Consider the following 19,050-nt stretch of genomic DNA (forward strand, 5'->3'; position numbering starts at 1 on the left):
GGAAACACAATCTGCCACAGTCCCCTTGAGAAAGAACTCGGCTGCCCTGAAACAGCCTTCTACCAGGTTACCAGATTTTGCTTTGGAGAAGGGAAAATAACTAGACTTGTAGAGATGACTGGACACTGGCTCTGAACGGACTCCCAAGTGGCCGTGGCACTTGGAGAACATGCATGAGCTCAACAACACGCCCCTCCACTCCTTAAGGCTCATCTGGGGACAATGTCTCCACTCCCCAAGGCGACCAGCTCATGATGGTGGCAAGCTGACGACTATGGATCACTTCCATCATGGAAGGAGCAGCAATGTTTTCTCATTGGAACAGAGTATTTAAATATGGACTTGCCTTTCCTGCTGCCCACGCTTTTGCTGAAACCACCATCCATGGACTTACTGAATACCCAAGTCACAATCATGGTATTTATTGGAGAACCGGTGCAAGGAGGAGATGGTGCTGTCCACAGATGAAAATAAAATATGGACAAATTGTAGAATTAATATTTACTCTCCACCGATTTCAGACTTATCAACGGTTCTTTCTGGCAATTTGAGACCAGCAGATGTTATGTTTCAGGGCAGAATTAGTTAAAAAGAATCCTGCCCCACCACACCACAATTGAAATTACGATGAAAGATTAGCCAAAGGAAAATAAAACGCCTTCTAATTTATTATAGGAAAACATTTCTTCAACTGTCCACCAAGGTTTTGACAAGTTGCAGACCTGGAAACATGCTGATCACTTGATTCCATTTTTTAAAAAAATCCATCATAACTTTTATTCTCGTAGCCACTCTAAAAACAGTGCCTGTGTCCCAGGGTTGCATCACCTGAAATAAATCTGAACTCTTCCCCAGGAGCTGAAGCTGTGCATGGCAAGATTCCTGGCAGGAAGTCAGTTTTCTGTCCAACTCCTGTCTGGATCCTGGCCTCGATACCACAAGGGGACATGACCCTGACCTCCTGGCCAGCTCCTGGCTGCCCTCCAAGGGGCCAGAAAGCACTCTGCTGTCAGCTCTGTCCCCGACAGGTGCCAGTGCTATGGCTTCAGGCTCTCTTACTCCTCCGGAAACAGTTCTGTCTTCTCTCAGCCACTGGCAGGTCTGAACTGGATCATCAAGGCACTGCCCCAGCCCAGCCTCATTCCTGAAGTAGGAATGTTGGCTGGTGGGGCTAGGTCTGTTTGTTTTCTTAAAGTCTGCTTGCAAGGTAAGTTCAGATCCAGCTTGTCCTTGAGTAGAAACTTCAGGAGCTGCAGAAAGGGTCTCCATGCACTCATCCCTCCCCCGATTCGCTCAATGGCCCTTCACTCATTTTAGTAATACCTGGTCTCAGAGCTGTGGGCTGATAAAGGAGGAGGGAGGTCCTACTGAGGAGGACTATTGCCAGTGGCGATAGTGTAGCACAGAATTATGAGTTACTAACTCCAAGGAGGCACATGGTGGGAAGCCCCAGGGATGTCAAGGAAGTTGTACTGGTCATTTGTCCTTCAGATGCAAGGAGAAGAACGCTATTTCAAACCAGCTCAACCAAAAAGGAGATGTACTGGCTCACCTAACTGGGAAGTCAGGAGTATCTGCTTCAGGTATAGCTGGATCCAGAGGCTGAAGCATTGTTGTCATTCAGGCTCTATCTGTATATGGTTTCCCTCTGCACAGAAGTGCTCTTTCTATGCAGGCGAAAGGGCCATCAGCAGCTGCAGAGTCATGGCATCATGGGTAAGCAGAGAATACTTCTCTCCTGCCATATTCTCCTACAAATCTCAGGGAGGGGTCTGATTGGTCCTGTTTGAGTCACATGCCCATCGCTGATCCTGTCTCTGGGACCAAGGGGGGTTGTATCCTCTGACTGGCCAGCTTGTGTCATGTGCCCACTCCTCCGGCAGAGGCTGTGCTGTGACTGACAGCCCTACCAAACCTAGAAGCATGAGGGACTAGAGGAAAGAAGTGTGGGAAAGCATGCTAGGCAGAGGAAACTTTCCCAGTCCGGTGCTAAGGGTCTCACCGAGGAGGCTGCACGTGAGCTGACCTTGACGGCTGGGCAGGATCTCCTGGGGGAGATGGAGGAGAGCAGAGGGTAGAGGTGTGGGACAGGAGTGACCCCAGAGAGTAGCTGAGAAGGAGAGTGCCATAGACTAAATGTTCGTGTTCTCCCTAAATTCCTAACCTGAAGCCTAATCCCCCATGTGAGGGTATTAGGAGGTCTTTGGGGTCTTTGGGAGGTGATTAGGTCATGAGGTTGGGGCCCTCCTGAGTGGGATTAGAGCCCTGATAAAAGAGACCATGTGAGGACACAGGGAGAAAATGGCCATCTATAAACCAGGAAACAGGATGCCCACGAGACACCAAATCTGCTGGTGCCCTGATCTTGGACTTCGAGCCTCCAGAACCGTGAACTAAACCTTTGTTGTTTATAAACCACCCAATCTATGATATCGCACTGTCTTTCACAGAAGCCCAAACTAAGACAGCGGAAAGCGAAGAAGACATCACACAGCGCCATCCGCCTGCCTCACTCTCCCAGCCCATCTCTCCAGGGCCATCATAAGGTTTGAATCTAGGGGTGGGGGCCGGGCGGCAGTGGTGGGAGGTGAAGAAACATATAGGACCCAGAATTCCACCTGGGCTGTTTTGAGAAAGGAATCTGGCACCACAAAATCCCAGCTGAAAGCACACGCATGCGCAGCGCGAGGGATCCAGTGGGAAGAAGGAGAAGGAGCAGGTGTAGCTCCCAAGGCCTTTCCAGCAGGTGTGCCTGGTCCCAGCAGCAAGCTGGCTGCCGTCTCCCGGGACAGGGTGGGACAGTCACTGTTGGGCTTCAATAGCAGCGACAGCAGCACAGACAAGCCCAGAGCACAGGGTTTGGAATCTAGTGTCCTGGATTTGAATTTTGTGTCTCTTTCAGAAATAAGTAAAATATATAACTCTACAAAAAAAAAAAAAATCACTCATAATTCCACCACCCAGAGAAGACCACTGTATAGCAATTTTATGTATGTTCTTCTATACTACATATATTTTCATATATATATGAAATATATATTATATAATATATATACATATATATATGAAATATATATTATATTATATAATATATATACATATATATATATATATTTTTTTTTTTTATGCCCAATGTGGGGCTTGAACTCACAACCGCAAGATCAAGAATCGTATGCTCTATCGACTGAGCCAACCAGGTGCTCCTACAAATTTCTATATTTTTCACACAACATATATAGAGATAAATATACATGCCAACTGTTTCATATGACCATAAAGGGGGGGTTCTACTGTTTCATGATATTGTTTAACGGTGATCTGCATTAACATTTCCCGTGCCAGTGCCTGTCCTTTCATTGAGCAGTGGAGAGCCTTGCCTCCCGGGACTGCCATCTCTGGCCCTCCAGCTGGACCAGTCACTAGGCAGACAGACGGCCCTAGACTATACCTCTGGCCGAGACAAGGTGCGGTTGGTTCACCCAAAGGCCATGGGTACACCCTGAGCATGTCCAGACAGTCAGGATTCATCTTTGGGCTGTCAGGGGACACATGGTGTGTTTTTCCTGTGCCTGGACAATGAATATTCTTTGCCTCCAAGAAAGGAGCTTTTCATCAGCAAAATGTCACATCAGGGGACCTCAGGGGCTCTGAGGTGTCTCCAGCCTCCCGGGGAGGTAATTCCATCAGGGCTGAACCTTTCCCGGAGCAGGGCAAGTGTAGAGATTAAAGGACAGCAGGGGACACACCCAACAGGACTGCAGTCCACTGAGGCCAGGGAGGAAGACCACAGGAGAGTCAGGGCAAATGGGGTAAAAGCACTGGCTTCAGAGCCTATCAACCTGGGATCAAAGTCCTTTCCAGCCCTTGCTGGCTGTGTGACCTTGGTTGTGTTCTTTCCCTCTCTGAGCCTCACCCTCCACAGCTATAAAATGGGATTACCCATAATCCTATCTCCCTGGGGGCCAGAGATGAAATTAGGTAACAGCATGGAGCTCCTCCCACACTGCCAGACACAGGACCCACAGTCAATCATTATTTACCTGGTGATAAATAAAGGAAAGAGACCACCTAAGTGAGTACAGGATAGACACGCCACACACCAGTCTACGTGTTAATCATTTTCTAAACTGTGTTCTACATAGCCTGCCTTCTTACACAGATAATTTAGCATTAACAGCGTCCAATGATTATATCCTACCCCCACACAGTATTATCTACAGAGGCCTCCAGATGTGAGTTATCTGTTCAAATGTTCAGTAACCCAACCCAAGGTGGCTCTGCTCTAACAGTGGGCACAGGAGCTTCTCTGACAGTTTGCTGGTCTCCTCCCTCCGGGTTGGGTTCTCCTCTTTCAACATCACTCCCTTCTCCATCACCACAGCTTGTGGTCTGAGCTGAGAAACAAGATACAAGTGCTGCTTACAAATGTACGGAGAGTACAAGTTAATAGGTTCTCACAGAGGACCCGAGCCTTCTGCACAGAAAAATGCTTTCGCAGAACTCTGAGATCATGACCCAAGCCCTCTCCACTCACTTCCCGCTCCTCAGCCCCATCGCGCGTGGATGGCTGAGGGTTTGGGGGTCAGACCCTAGAAAAGTGACCACTACGATGTCCACCTGATGAACTGCTCACACGGAGAGTGGTTGAAGAGGTTTCACACAGAGGTATCCTTATCATCCCTGAAACGATGGCCGTCTTCCTGTAGTATTTTTCTAGAAATGAGAGATTTCATCTGAGTTGGACGAAAGCCTCTCATGTGCTGAGTTTTTTGTTCCAGCCCGTAAGGACACTCTGAAGACAATGCAGACGTTATCCTGAGGACAGCCAAGGCGTGGCCTCTTCCGGATGGCGGGTGTTACCACATCATGTGATCCCTCAGCTCGGTCTTCTCAACTCACTCTGTTCCCACAGGAGCCTTCCTCCTGGCCTTTACCCCGAACTGAGGGAGCTTCCCTCCACAGGCAGACATTCGAAGAGCTCTACCCTGTGCCAGGCTCTAGGATGGGCACCAAGTTCCTGGCCTCCAGAAGCCCCCCTCTGGGGAGGGGAGCAGACAGGTAGCAGAAGTCAGTCCTACCTTGTGACCAGGACATAACAGGTACGAGGTCCCTGGGCCCTCAGAAAAAAGTGACCAGCTCTTCCCTGTAGGAAAGGGGGAAGGTTGACCAAAGTGGGGACATTTGCGCTGAGCTTTGAATGCCAAAAAGGAGGGAGGAAAGGTCCTGGCAGAGCAAACAGCTTGAGCAAAGGCACAGTGAGGTGGACATTCACAGCTTGTCTGGAGCTTGGGGAGAGCTGGGGCAGAGGCTGAGGCCAGCATGTGAAGGTCCCATCAGCACCAACAACCGTCACAGACACAGTCACCGCAGGGCCGGGAAAGGACCCAGGCATCCCCTGGGATCCCTTACTTACTGGCTGGAGCCAATCCCAGGAAATCCCCAGTCCTACTTTAAGATTCAGGAGCCCAAGGTTCCACATCGGTCAGGTCCACCCTAGACCCAGGCAGACCTTCCCGAGTCTGTGGCCACTGCTAGAGGCAGCACGTGGACTGTGGACGGGCTCCAGCCCCAAGCCCACGTTTGCACTGAGCGGCTGGTCCTCTGGCCAAGTAGGCTAAAAATAATCTCGGGTAGATTTCCAGACCAGACTCTGACGCATTCAAACCAGAAGAACTCCAAGGCTTCGCACAGTTGATGAAAACTAAAATATCAACAGGCTGCTCCAGCCCTCGGAGCACTTCTCCCAGTCGGCGATCCAGCGAGAGGTCCTTGTTCACTGAGCACCTGCCAGACACAGGAGGGGGCAGGGAGCTTGTCACCACCGCCGAAATAAGCACGGTCCATCTGTTCAGCAGCTAAAAGGAGTGAGGTGGCTCTGTATATACTGACCTGGAAAGCCTCTGAGACACACTAAATGTTAAAAAAGCAAACTGCAGGAGTGCCTGCGTGGCTCAGTCATCAGGCATCTGCCTTTGGCTCAGGTCATGATCCCAGGGTCCTAGGGTCGAGCCCCATATCGGGCTCCTTGCTCAGAGGAGAACCTGCATCTTCCTGTATCTGCCATTCCCCCCTGCACATGCTCTCTCTCTCTGACAAAGTAATAAGTAAAATCTTGGGGAAAAAAAAAAGTGAACTACAGACCTAGGGGCACCTGACTGGACTGGTCAGTGGAGCCTGCAACTCTTGATCTCAGGTTTTTAAATTCAAGCCGCACATTGGGTGTAGAGATTAAATAAAATCTTGAAAAAGAAGGAAAAAAAAAAGAAAAGTAAGCTACAGATCTATACCATGTGGGGAGACCTTGCTAGGAACGTGCCACTCTATTAATCTTTTATACATACCATCTAGTCTGACAGTCATGGCTACACTCGTATCATCTAGCCTGACACTCAACAGCTACACTCATACCATCTAGCCTGACAGTCATGGCTACACTCATACCATCTAGCCTGACACTCAACGGCTACACTCATACCATCTAGTCTGACAGTCACAGCTACACTAAGAAGTGAGAACAGCTATTGTACAGACCATTTCTCAACAAGGGGTAATTCTGCCCATAAGGGACATGGGGCAAAGTTTGGAGACATATGTGGCTATCACATTGTGGGGAGGGGGACGGTTGCTATGGCATCTAATGGATAGAGCCCACGGAGGCTGCTAGACATCCTATCATGTGCAGGATAGCCCTTACAACCAAGACTTATCTGTCCCAATAGGTCGATAGGGCTGAGGTTAAGAAACACCACTGGGAGGGGAAAAAAAAAAAAGAAACCCCACTGAAGACAAACTGAGGTTCAAGAGAATAACTTGCTCAGGGTCACACAGCTGGTGTGGCAGGCAGAATAACGGCCACCCAGACTCGTGAGTGCATTACCCTACACGGCAGAGGCTAATGAACGCTGGAGAAGAAATCAAGGTTGTTAATCAGCTGATCTTAACAGAAGGAGATTAGCCTTGATTATCCGGGTGGGTCCAATGTAAACCCAAGAGTCCTTGTCTACGAAAGGTGGAGGCAGGAGCCTCAGTATCAGTGAGACTTGAATTAAGAGACTCAACTGGCCATTGCTGGCTTTGACAGCGGAAGGTCTGTATGACTCCAAAGCCAGCTCTTAATACGACCCTATGTATGTGGACCTTAAAAATTGTGACCCTGGGGGCGCCTGGGTGGCTCAGTGGGTTAAGCCGCTGCCTTCGGCTCGGGTCATGATCTCAGAGTCCTGGGATCGAGCCCCGCATCGGGCTCTCTGCTCAGCAGGGAGCCTGCTTCCTCCTCTCTCTCTGTCTGCCTCTCTGCCTGCTTGTGATCTCTCTGTCAAATAAATAAATAAAATCTTTTAAAAAAAAAATTGTGACCCTGTATTTTCATATGACAAATATGTTCTGGAAATACATGCCATACACTTTTGTTTGGGGGAAATATTTGCCATGAGTAGTTGTTCGTTGTTGCCATTTAGCATTTGTTGTTGTTACTTTTTTACACATTTTCATGTTGTCTGATCTAGTGCTTTTGCTTTTGGGATTGCATCCATCATCTAAATTTTTAGAAAGACCCTTCCAGGTCAGAGATAGGGAAATGTTTACATGCATTTCATTCTCAGTTTTCTGTGTGTGTCATTTCATTTCTTAAATTTAACTCTTTGATTTATAACTTCATTATGATCAAGCGTTGCTGGCCATGAGGGCAAAGTTCCTGCAACTTTTTAAAGCCGTAAACAGAGGCAAAATAGCTACCCAGGAGACATTCAAGTTGGGCCAAAAGCAATCCCAAATGCGACACACCTAAATTACAAGCATTCTTGCTGTGCCCAGCAGGGCTCCTCACACAAGCAGACCCAGGTTCAAATTTCCTCATCTTCCTGTTTTTATCTTCAGAGTAGACGCTGATGTTTTCCTGGACCGCCTCATCCCACCGCACCACCTTCAGCTTCACTAAGGACCAAGGGTCCAACCCTGGGGCTCCCTGCACTTCCTTTCCCTATCCATGATCTGCCGCCACCACAAGGAAGACTGGAAACTCCTCGAAGCCACCCGAAGTCCTGACTGGTGTCTGCCTTGGTGAAGAAGCCTTAGTGGAGAAGCCCAATCATCAGAGTGATACATCAGAGGATGTATGTATACACCACCAGATTGGCGGAATCAAATATTCTGTTACTGTTAAATGTTGACCAGAATGTGGTGGAACTAGAACTCGGGGGCGCCTGGCTGGCTCAGTCAGTAGAGCGTGCCACTCTTGATCTGGGGATTGTAGGTTCGAGCCCCACGTGGGCCATAGAGATTACTTTAAAATAAACCTCTTGGGACCCCTGGGTGGCTCAGTTGGTTAAGCAGCTGCCTTCGGCTCAGGTCATGATCCCAGCGTCCTGGGATCGAGTCCCACATCGGGCTCCTTGCTCGGCGGGGAGCCTGCTTCTCCCTCTGCCTCTGCCTGCCATTCTGTCTGCCTGTGCTCGCTCTCTCTCCCTCTCTCTCTGACAAAAAAAAAAAAAAAAAAAAAAAAAAAAAAAAAAAAAAAAAAAAAAAAAAAAAAACCCCTCTTTAAAAAACAATGTGGCAGGGGCAAATGGCTCAGTGGGTTAAGTCTCTGCCTTAGGCTCTGGTCATGATCTCAGTGTCCTGGGATCAAGCCCTTCATAGGGCTCTCTGCTCAGCAGGGAACCTGCTTTCCCCCCTCTCTCTGCCTCCCTCTCTGCCTACTTGTGATCTCTCTCTCTGTCAAATAAATAAATAAAAATCTTAAAAAAAAAAAAACAATGTGGCAGAATTGGAACTCTTGTACATGGCCACAGGGGGTGAAATTGGTAAAATCTATTTGGAAAAAAATTTGGCAATGTCTAGTGAAGTTGAAACCACACATAACCTTGGACTGAGCAGTCAGTATAAACTTCCCACATTATAATCTTATTTATCCTCTTATTTATTGGCCATTCAAATTTCCTCTGCTATCAGGAACTTTTCATCAGTTTTTCTTTCGGGTTGTATAAATCATACCAACTTTTTAGGTGTTCTTTTACATATTCTGGGTGCAAAGTCCCTTCCTTATCAATCATATGTATTGCAAATAGCTCCTCTCTATGACTTGTCTTTTTACTTACTATATGGTGCTTTCTGTGGGACAGGAGTGCTTAATTTTAATTAGGTACTATTTATTAATGTTACAGTTAGTGGAGTTTGTGTGTGTCTTAAGAAATCCTTTCCTGCCCTAAAGTCATAAGGATATTTTTCTACATTGTCTTTTAAAAGCTAGAGTTTTAGGATGCCTGGGTGGCTCATTCAGTTAAGTGTCTGCCTTCAGCTCAGGTCCTGGTCTCGGGGTCCTGGGGTCCAGCCCAGAGGCTGAGTCCGACTCCCTGCTCAGCGGGGAGTGTGCTTCCCCCTCCCCCGGCCCCTCCCCACTGCTCATTCTCTTGCTCACTGGTATTTTGTTTCAGATTCTTGTAGGTCCACAACAGAGCGTGGCTTGTCATTTTCCCTTCTTATATTTGTTGTTTTATATCAGGTTGCACTAGCCTTGTAAAATGAATTAGAAAATGATTCTTTCATTTTCTAAACTCTAGAATGGTTTGTGTAGAACTGAAATTATTTATTCCTTGAAAAATAGAACTTATCTCTGAAGTCGCCTGAAGAAAAAAAAAATTACATCAACTGGATCTGGTGTTTTGTGAAAAGATTTTTTTTTTTTTTTAAAGATTTTATTTATTTATTTGACAGACAGAGATCACAAGGAGGCAGAGAGGCAGGCAGAGAGAGAGGAGGAAGCAGGCTCCCTGCTGAGCAGAGAGCCCGATGCGGGGCTCGATCCCAGGACCCTGAGATCATGACCTGAGCCGAAGGCAGCGGCTTAACCCACTGAGCCACCCAGGCGCCCCAAGATTTTTAAACTCTGACTCAATTTATATAAATGTTGCAGAACATCGAGGTTTTTCAATTCTTGGGGCACTCAGGTGGCTTGGTCAGGTAAGCATCCTACTCTTGATTTTGTTTTATTTTATTTTTTTAAAGATTTTTTTTATGTTATTTATTTGACAGAGAGAGAGAGATCACAAGTAGGCAGAGAGGCAGGCAGACAGAAGGGGAAGCAGGCTCCCCGCTGAGCAGAGAGCCTGATGCGGGGCTCAATCCCAGGACCCTGAGATCATGACCCGAGCCGAAGGCAGAGGCTTAATCCACTGAGCCACCCAGGCTCCCCCTGCTCTTGTTTTGGCTCAGGTCATGATCTCAGGGTCGTGAGATCAAGCCCCGCATCAGGCTCCATGTTCAGTGGGGGTCTGCTTGAGATTCTCTCTCTCTCTGCCCTCCCCCCCTCAAATAAATAAATACACCCATCCATACATGCTTCTTGAGAGAGTTCTTGTTTTCCAGCAATTTTTCCATTTCCTATACATTTTCAGATTTATGAAGCATCAAGTCACAGAAACTGTTCATTTGCCAAGTTAATTGTATTCGTCTTTTTAAGAAGCCACTGTTTAGCTCTGTCAGCCATCTATCATATCTTTGTTCCCCATTTCATCGGTTCCTTCACTTACCTGTATTATGTTCTTTTCTAGTTATCATCTGCTGTTGATTTCTAACGAAATGGAATTGTGGCCAGAAAATCCGATGTGACACCAATCCTATCAAATTTGTTAATACTAGCTGATGGTACAGAATCTGGTCAACTTTTATAAATGCGCTATGAGTGCTGGAAAAGAATGTAAATTCTGCAATTATTTTCTTTAAGATTTTATTTATTTATTTGAAAGAGAGAGAGAAAGAGCATGAGTGGGCAGGAGAGGGAGAACCAGACTCCCCAAGGAGCGGGAAGCCTGATGTGGGATTCGATCCCAGAACCTGGGATCACGACCTGAACTGAAGGCAGATGCTTAACTGACTGAGCCACTCAGGCGACCCAAATTCTGCAATTATCAAAGCAGTGTTTACATACGATTTTATATAATGACATGTATATGGGTATGCAGGTACATAAAAATACATAAAGCCAAGCTTGTTAATTGTCATTCAAATCTCCTATATCCTTATTGATATTTCATCAGGTTTTCATTCATATGCTTTGAAGCTAAATTGTTAGATATATGCTAGTTTAGAATTGTTATATCTTGCTGGTAAAGCGAACCCTTTAGCCGCCCTTTGATCCCTAATAAAGCTTTTTGCCATAAGCCTATTAGCCTGCTGTCGGCACAGCTCTATCAGCCTCCTTTTCAGCGTCTACTGGCACGTCTTCTCTCATCCTTTTAACTTTAACCTTTCTGCATCCTTACATTTTATATGTGTTTTTGACAGAGGATATATAGCTGTATGTTTTTTTAAAGTAGGCTCCATGCCCAGTGGGCAGCCCAATGCAGGGCTTGAACTCACGACCCTGAGACCAAGACCTGAGCTGGATACTTCACCAACAGAGCCACTCGGATACCCCCATAGAGCTGGGTTGTTTTGTTTTGTTTTAAGATTTTATTTATTTATTTGACAGAGAGAGAGGCAGCAGAGGGAGAGGGAGAAGCAGGCTTCCCACCGAGCAGGGCGCCAGATGTGGGGCTCCTCGATTCCAGGACTCTGGGATCATGACCCAAGCCGCAAGCAGACGCTTAACCCACTGAGCCACTCAGATGCCCTTAGAGTTGTTTTCTAAATCCAGTCTGAAATTTTGTATTTGAACAGAACCATTTTGTCCACTTACATTTACTAGAAGGAATTTTATGTTTGGATTTATTTCCACCATCTTATTGTATACTGCCAATTCGTTCTCCCATTTCCGTGATGATTTTCCTTCTGTCATGCTCTCTCCTGAATTGATTATTTTTCCTCATTCCATTTCCTTACATCTGCTATTATACCCTCCATCTTTTTCATTGGTTTCCTATATATTTATATATATAGACCTAATTTATCAAAATCTAAATTTAATGAACACTGATGTTCAGAATTTTCTTCAAAATGATCCATGGCATGGGAGATGGAGTGAAAAATCAGTGTAGAGATAAGATTCATCATATATCAAGGGTGAATTGGGTTAGAGTTCTTTTTACCATGACCTTTACTTTTGTAATGCTTGAAATTTTCCATAAGTTAAAGAATATTATAGCTGTCAGTATCTTCACCCTCCTCCTGAGCAAGGCAAGGACTGTAGAGCATTTATTCTAGCTGGGGTGTTTTTGTTGTTGTTGTACCTGGCTGTTTGTTTTGTCTGGTTTAATCACAAATTAAGTGACATCATCATCATAACTATTATTTTAAGTTTGTTTAGAGGACCTGACACACACACTAACTACTTCCTTTGCTCTCCATTCCTTCCTGCAACTCGGACCTTCCATCTGCCTGAGGGCCACACACACACTCACGCACACTGTGTAGGGCCCTCTCACCCCACAGCTTCCCCTGCACCATGTCAGGTCTTGATAGGCAAAGGAAACCTAAATTTACCAGCCCAGTTGACCTCTGGATATGATAAGGTCTTGGGACTCATGACACTCCTCTGCTAAGGGGTCCCCCTGTCCTCTGGGAGGAGGCAGAGGCAGAATAATGGCCCCAAAAGATGTCCCCATCCTAATTCCCCATCCCTGAGAATGCTACCTTAGATGGCAAAGGGGAGTAAAGGTTCTGGGTGGAACTAAGGTTGCTAATGAGATAGCATGAACATGGGGAGATTAGCCTGGATTATCAGGGTAGGTCTGCTAAAATCACACAGCGGAAGAGGGAGGCAGAAGGAACAAGAGAGGTGGCAGGAGAGAGGGACTTAACCTGCTGTTGCTGATTTTGAAAAAGAAAGGAGGCCAGGAGCCCAAGGAATGCAGGCAGCTTCCCCTGAGAGCCTCCAGCCCTGCAGACACCTCGACTGTAGCCCAGTGAGAGCCATGTCAGACTTCGGACCTCCAGGATGGGAGGAAAGGAGGTTCTTGTTGTTTCAAGCCTCTAGGCTGGGGGTAATGGGCTACAGTGGCAGCAGGAAGCTAATATGCCTCCCACCGAAACCTCATCACCTGTTTGCTCCATGAGGTCAGAAGGACGTCCGTCTCAACCACCACTCAGTCTGGGACTCGGTCCCAGGCCTTGATGGTAAACACCTAAATTTTGGAACTAGAGAGGACCAAGAAACCAGACAGCCCAACCAATCATTGTAAGTGAGTGAAAACTGAAATCCATAGAAAGGAAATGACTTGCTCAAGGCTACTCAACTTAAACCATCCTAGGCCATCACTGTACTTTCTGCTTCCTGAGCCAGAGATGCCCCAGGACAGACTCCGCTGCCCACTCATCCTCAGCCAGGCACTTTGAGGGCACCAGAAATCCCTGGGGAGGGGTGCCTGGGTGGCTCAGTGGGTTAAAGCCTCTGCTTCCTCCTCTCTCTCTGCCTGCCTCTCTGCCTACTTGTGATCTCTGTCTGTCAAATAAATAAATAAAATCTTAAAAAAAAAAAAAAGAAAAGAAAAGAAATCCCTGGGGAACTCATGACAGCTTGGAAAACACAAATGTAAGCCAGGTAGGGCCAGGAGAAGATGTCTAAAATGACAGAAAAAATTCACCCAGAACTATGAGAGCAGACCTGGGCCAGACCCCTACCTGGTCTGCTCAGTTAGTGAGATGTTTCCACCTGAAGTTTTAAAAAGGCTCCTTGGGCACCTCGCAAATGGCACACATGAGGTCTGCTTTCAAGAAGCTTAGCATTTCGTGCCTCTGCCTAGAGCCAAAGCTTTGGGCTTTGGGCCAATTAAGAAAAGGTACTTCTTCCACACGACATCTTTAACCATCTGTCAGAAAAAAACTGTCATAATATACCGAAAAAGATACTTTACTCCACATCTGCAGGAAACTATTTGAGATTCACTCATACACATGACCCCAGCTGTGAAGTAAACAAGTACCCCCTTGCGTGGAAAGCCCTTGTGCAGTGCACAACTTGCACAAGCATACCCAGCAGCCCCGTTTGGCACTCTGGTCTCATCCCCTTCACTGACCTTTTCTCCTCCCTGCCCCCACTCCAGCCCTCAGGCCCACTGGAGAACAACCTTGACCTTATCATTCACCATTTTATGCATCACTGGAGAACAATCTTGACCTTATAGCTTATTATTTTATATATGATTCCTCCCCTCCTGCAGACAGAGGGCATTGAAGAGGAACAAGAGAAGGCCGGTAGTCCCATTTAGGGAAACACCTGAGACGGGAGGCAGGATTTGTGAATTCTAACTGAATGAATGTCCACGGGCCAGGAGACCGTCCAGGCCCACAGCACAGGCCATGGAGAAATCCCACCCACTAACTAGCTGGGTGAAGCTGAGTAGTACACTCTTTCTGCTTCCCCAAACCTCATTTTCCTTTCTGTGAAATGGGTATCACCTCAGGACTGCTGGGAAGGTCTAAGAAAGGACAGGAGTTCATGCTCAGTGCCTTGAAAGGGCTCCATACCTGTGAGCTATTTTTATGATTACTCTGGGCATCATCGACTCCAGGATATCTGCCTTGCAGGCCATCAGCCTTCCGGGCAGTATGTGCTTTAAACAAAAATGGGACAACCCAGGTTTCTAAGAGGAGACGACATGGCTGGGAGGAGTGGGGCGAGTGTCAAAAAGAGAAAGCCTTACTCACTGGACCAATGTACCCGCCACTGGATAAATAGAAAAATCTAACCTCTTTCAACCAGAATTGGCTTTGTTGGGGGACAATCTCTGACTCGTGGTGGAATGAGCCCAATTTTTCCTCCCGGCTGGCCTCCTCCACCTCTTGGGCCCCAGACATCCCGTGGCCAAGTTATGACCAGGTACTTCCAAGGAGGGACAAGCCCAGCTTTGGAGTGAGAGGAACACTGGTTGGGAGCCATGCCCCTCTCCGTTTGCACCAGGAGGGCAGTCACAGAACCTGCCTCTCGGGGCAGCCAGGTAGCAGGTGGGGGGTCCGTGAGATGACGCTGTAAAGCCCCTGGTCTGAAGGGGTATGTTATTACTCTCAGCTGGGAGACTTTGGCGCAAGACAGGGCTGGTGACAGAGGAGACACTACGAAGCCCCTGCTCCCACTCCCCTTTGTTTCTTCCCACCCCTGTCATTAAGCCCACAGTTCTGACGTGGCTGTCCCCTCCATCTGGCCAGACTGCTGAATCCTACCTTTCTGACAGAATTATCAAATACATTTTTCTTTCAGATTGCTACGAGTTTCACTTAGAACGAACTCAGCTGTAAGTAAAGTCCCTTCCTGACAGTGGCTGAAACGATAAAGTTGTTTAATGGTCTTTTGCAACAAGTCACCAAGTCATCCACAAAAATGTCCCCGAGGCTTTTTAAAATAACTTTTCTGGGGCCACCTGGGTCGCTCAGTCGGTTAAGTGTTTGACTCTTGATCTCGGCTTAGGTTTTGATCTCACAGTGGTGAGTTCGAGCCCCACGCTGGGGCTACACATGGCGCCTTCTTAAAAAAGAAGCCGTCCCCAGTGTGCCAGCTTCTGGCCCCTGAGACTTATCACCTCAGGGCGGCCTTGGCTCCGTCACCTGCCAGTGGCTGGAAGAAAGGGAAGCTCCTGGTCTTTGTTTCTTTTCTTTTTACACAAGGGAGCAAATGCCCTCCCAGAGTGCTCCTAACAGACATCCCCTGACATTTCAGGGACCAGAACTGGGTCATCAGCCCCTCCTAAACCAATCATGCCCAGGGGAAATGAGATCTGTCTGGCTGGATTACACCTGTCACAGCTCAACCCCAGAGACCATGGGAGAGACTCATCTGGAACTGGAATAAGTCAGCGAGAAGGGTGAAGTGCCTGCCCTTTGACATGATGAGCCCCTTGAGGATCAGAGGAAGTTGCTGAAGCCCAGAGAGGTGAAGCCCCTCAGCCAAGGCCACACATGACTCTGCAGAAGCGCCAGGATGAAAACACAGCCACGGCTCAAGGAGCAACCCCCACTTCACCACGGCGCTTCTCAGCTAACTCTAGCTCACTCTAAGCCCCCGAAGGGCAGAAACCCCATCCCTGGGACTCCCTGAGCTTGGCCAAAAGCATGATACGGAGAGTCAACACTCTGACCACACAGAGTCAACACTGACAGGAGAGCATCCCCAAGGTACCAAAATATACCCGACCCACCTAGAAAGAGCTTGGCAGGCAGGTCCGCAGGAGCCCAGAGCCTGACAAACAGCATCTCTAGAGCCTCCTGGACACCTGCCAAGCTGCCTCACTCCCCAGGGCTGACCTCCTATTTCTTAAGATCCTCGAGATGCCTGAGGCCTGTGTGTTGCCTCTCGGGCTGGGGGCTGGGAGCCATGCGGAGAGGTGGGAATGCTGAAGCCCAGCAGCCCACCCCGCGCGCCACCCACCCCTGTCCCGCCAGAGCCTCCTGCCTGTGCTGGGCAGGCCCCATTCCAGAAGAAACTGAGCCACACCCTCCATCCTCCGAAAGGAGGCCTGTCCCAACTGGTCTCCTGCCTCCACCTATCGAAGGGGATCCCTTGAAGAAATTCTCACGCTCTGGCCATTTCTGTCTGTTTTGGTTCCAGACTTCTGGAAGGGGGATGAAAAGCCGGCAGACCTCACCAAGGTACTAAGAATATCTCTAAAGCAAGTTCCACCACCTCAAAAAGAGCTAGAGAGTTCATGGCCCGGCTAAGGTCTGTGTTTTGTGACAGAAGGAATCGTTTACTAAAGCCAGAACCGGATCAGGCACCCGCCTGGGCCTTTCTATGGTAACTAACAGCAAAGGCTCCCCAGTCCACTGAGGCTGCACGTGCTGGGGGGTGTTGGGGGAAGCCTCATGCCCTCTGCCTCCACTTCCAGACAGTCTTCCCAGATCAAACAACTTACTGTGGGCAAGGCCCATAGCAGTTAAGGTGAGCAGCCTGAGGGAAGGGCAGGTAGCAAGCCCCCCAGGACACATGAGCTCCCTTCCACCTCTTTCCAAGGCATCTTTCCGCTGTCACCACAACCCACCCGCTCAGCCCTCAGCCCCATTGCATGGCATTTGTTCTTGCTCAGGTTCACTGAAAAGTTTTCATTCCCCTGGTAAACAAAACAAACCAAAAAACAAAACAAAACAAAAACAAAACAAACAAACAAAAAAACCCACAAGGGCTAAAAATCACGTGATGTGGGAGAGGAAAGGTCTCACTTACTTGCTGCACTCCCTCTGGCCCAACCCAGGGGAAGCCGACCCAGAAGCTGGCAGTTTTAAACCTTCCTTTCCTTCCACAAGTTTTTCTCAGAACAGTGGCTCCCACTCCTCAGAGCTGAAAAGTCTGCATACCTTGAAAGTATGCGAGCTGCAGGGCTGTGCGAACAGAGTGGAATTTTCCATTTATAGAATAATAATCTTCATTCCACTCTAGGGGCCCGGTGTTCCTGTGGTCAGAGCTTGGAGCTCAGTGTGAGCAAACCTGCCACGCTTCTGTGGGCTCTTTTATTTATTTTTGGTGGGAGAGGGGGAGGGAAAAAAAAGGAATGACTTTTTAACTTGAATGCCAACACAAACTTGAAAAAGGAACTGGATTGGCAAGTGCAGACTATTACTGCCTGGTTTCATGACCTAAATCAACCGTTAGGGAGGAGGAAATGAAGAGGCTGAGAAACATATCTTCAACCCTTCGTGCAGACAGGTGGCTAGAAAAAGCATCAAGTTACTGCCCCAGGTCCTTCCCTGTGCCCGCCACCTGGCTTTCGGCCCGCTCCCTGAGGATAGGGGTCCAAGCAAAAGGCACATGGCCCCATCTCATTTCTCTTCTTTGTTTCCCCCGTGTTCCACATTCAGTTTCTGCTGACGCACACACAGACATATAGTCTGAAATACCTTCGGGGTCCATGTGTAACAGGAAGGCCAGCAAGCCATTCGTGAAGGGCCCTGAGTTCTAGTCTGGCTGTGACATATTCACCATGTGACCTTGAAGAAATCCTTCTCTTCTCTGGGTCTCATTTTCTTCATCTGTAAAGCAAGGCTGGATTGAATGATCCCAAAGGCCCCTTCCGCAGGTGACAGTCTGATTCCCTCATTCATTCTCAAGTAAACCAGTGCCAGCATGAGGTTCTGGGCAGCCCCTCCTGGGCCATTCTAAATCTGCTGGACACAGTCAGAGCCAGAAGCATAGCCTCCTGCATGGTGAGGGCTGTCAGCACCAGCTGCCTCCTGCCGGTTTCTCCAGCCAGAGCACACCACCAGAAAGGGAAAGGAAAGTCCCGACCTGCCCACCTGCCTGCCAGCCCAGTCACCAGAGGCAGCATTTTCCCAGTCCCACAGAACCCTAAAGAATCCTTCCCAGTACCTAAGGCCTTTCCTACCTTCCATTTTTTAAAAAGTGTTGTGTCTTCTCCTAGGAAGGGCATGACCACCCCGCACCCTCCTAAGCATAAATCTTCCAATTTGTTTTCCATCGTTTTTACAAAAATATCTGACTCATTTTAAAGTATTAAATTGTGACGCTGAATATGGTTTATTTTTCAAGCTGCACATACAGCCCATTTTTTGATGCAGCCTCCCCTTCACACACACACCAACCCCTGTCAGAGGATGGAAGATGTTTTGGCCCAGCCCCCATCCCTACCTAAGTCACCAGCTAATGGCCACCCAGGCTCTGAACACCTGTTGGGAGTCTGCTGCACGATGAAGTCCTGATGCCTCCACTACTTACTACGGCGAGAACCATAACCTGTCTCAGCCTCCGAGGTTCGCGCGAAGATTTCACCCAGCTGAAAGCTGTCCAAAGCACTGTGCAAACGGAAGTTGCTCGATTGCTGGGCAGCTCTGTCTTGATGACTGCATCCTCAGAGCGCGCCAAACCCTGCCTCCCCACAGCCTTCCCTACTGATGCCTGTGAGCGGGGAGAAGGGCCGACCTGGGGTATTCAGAGCTGGGAGGACGGTGCGCAGACCTTGGGGCATTCCCCCATCCCCGCGCCTACCGCTGTCCTCGGGGAGTCTCGCCACCCCGCCGGGGAGACTCGGGCCTAGTCACCTGCTCCAAACTCAAAAGCACAGCGCTCAGGAGAAGGCGTGCCCCAGCAGCAGCCCCTCCCCTCCCTTCCCCTCGTCTCCCCCTACTTCGCCCTCCCCTCCCAGCAGCGCAGGCAGGGCACGCCCCCCTCCACAG

The 19,050-nt window shown here is 48.4% G+C and overlaps 1 long non-coding RNA gene across 2 annotated transcripts; it reads right to left on the reverse strand.

The window, feature by feature from the left end:
- Positions 1-431: 431 nt before the first annotated feature.
- LOC125084435 (uncharacterized) lies at positions 432-18,962 on the reverse strand. Of its 2 annotated transcripts, none has more exons than XR_007122616.1 (4): positions 18,593-18,962; positions 17,758-17,889; positions 17,087-17,241; positions 432-1,694 (listed from the first exon to the last, which is right to left on the reverse strand). It is a non-coding gene; the product is annotated as an uncharacterized LOC125084435 (long non-coding RNA). The 2 variants fall into 2 exon arrangements; XR_007122615.1 differs by lacking the exon at positions 432-1,694 and adding an exon at positions 3,377-4,394.
- Positions 18,963-19,050: the final 88 nt, after the last annotated feature.

The sequence above is a fragment of the Lutra lutra genome, chromosome 14 (genome assembly GCF_902655055.1).
Source record: "Lutra lutra chromosome 14, mLutLut1.2, whole genome shotgun sequence".
NCBI lineage: Eukaryota > Metazoa > Chordata > Mammalia > Carnivora > Mustelidae > Lutra > Lutra lutra.